The sequence below is a fragment of the Micropterus dolomieu genome, linkage group LG11, assembly GCF_021292245.1.
Source record: "Micropterus dolomieu isolate WLL.071019.BEF.003 ecotype Adirondacks linkage group LG11, ASM2129224v1, whole genome shotgun sequence".
Classification (NCBI taxonomy): Eukaryota; Metazoa; Chordata; class Actinopteri; order Centrarchiformes; family Centrarchidae; genus Micropterus; species Micropterus dolomieu.
This window is the reverse complement of record NC_060160.1, coordinates 16937093-16938991: the sequence shown is the minus strand read 5'-3', so window position 1 is coordinate 16938991 and position 1899 is coordinate 16937093.

Sequence of the window (1899 nt, the reverse complement as noted above, 5' to 3'; positions counted from 1 at the left end):
TAACAAATTAATCTTTCATCCATAAAGTTATAACTGTTAGCACTGTCTCTACATCACAGTAACAACATTATGTCCATTGACTGTCTGGAGAGTAGCTAGTGTTTGGAAGAGAGAGGAGAGGCAGCAGGCATCTTGTCACTGTGTTCTGCAGCTCAGTGTGTTTTTCCACCAGTGTTTTTGAGGGCGTCTGACTAGCCGCAAGGTGAGTATTATGACGTGTGTTACTATGAGGTGCCCCTAGGGACATTATTCAGAATTACCATGCACATACATGTACCTTTCCTCTCACATACACATATGAAACCAAACTCATTCACATACTATACTGAAAAGCTCACACACATACAAGTAAAATGCTTTTACACACACAACTGAAACGCTCTCACACACACAACTGAAAATATTACCTTCACACACACAACTGAAACGCTCTCACACACAACTGAAACACTCTCACACACACAACTGAAACGCTCTCACACACGCAACTGAAACGCTCTCACACACGCAACTGAAACGCTCTCACACACGCAACTGAAACGCTCTCACACACACAACTGAAACGCTCTCACACACACACAACTAAAACGCTCTCACACACGCAACTGAAACGCTCTCACACACACACAACTAAAACGCTCACACACACACAACTGAAACGCTCACACACACACAACTGAAATGCTCTCACACACACAACTGAAAATATTACCTTCACACACACAACTGAAACGCTCTCACACACAACTGAAATGCTCACAGACAAACAACTGAAACGCTCTCACACACGCAACTGAAACGCTCTCACACACACACAACTGAAACGCTCTCACACACACACAACTGAAACGCTCACACACACACAACTGAAATGCTCACACACACTCAAGTGAAATGCTTTTACACACGCAATTTAAAATGCCTTAATGATTTTAAGTATTTACTGTAATTGTGGTTTGCAACACCACAATTGTCTAAACGTGAATCAGCTTTGCAAAGTTCTAACTGTTAAATGTCTAACAAACTATTTGAAGCAAATCAATTAAACCTGAATTCAGATTTTCACATAACTTTAGTTATGAATCAATAATTTGGATGTCACTTGATTATATCTATGAAGATTCTCAGTCATCCAGGTCATAGTTATCCAACGAAGGTTAAAATCAAGGGCAACTGGACTTGGTTGAAGATATTGGAAGACGTTTCGTCCCTCATCCAAAGGACTTCTTCAGTTCTGACTGACTGGCAGGGAAACTCAGCTATTTAACCTCAGTGGGGTCGTTATCCCGGGTCATCGATACCGCTGGTTCGTTAGTGTTCCTTGTTGCTGTGACGACAGTCGTTACAGTCGTTAAGACTACCTGTGGCCAAGACTGAACGACCCTCGTTGGTATCTTTACCTGAGGTTAATAGGTTACGTTTGTTGAGTTTCCTGGGAAGTGATGAAAGGACAGCATTGTAAGTGGGGGATAAGTGGTGGCGTAGACCCCCTCCCCTGTTCAATGACGGCTTCTCAACCCTGGTGTAGATGGCTTCCTTGACACCTCTTTTAAACCATCCATCTTCTCTGTCTAAAATGTGCACCTGGTGGTCCTCAAACGAGTGTCCTCTGTCCTTCAGATGTAAGTAGACTGCAGAGTCTTGACCTGAGGAGTTGGCCCTTCTGTGTTGAGCCATGCGTTTGTGTAGTGGTTGTTTAGACTCCCCAATATACAGGTCTGTGCATTCCTCACTGCATTGGACCGCATACACTAGATTGCTTTTCTTGTGTTTGGGTGTGCGGTCTTTGGGGTGTACCAGCATCTGTCTTAGTGTGTTCTTGGGTTTAAAAAACACAGGGATGTTATGTTTGTTGAAAATCCTCCTGAGTTTCTCTGATACTCCAGACACGTATGGAAT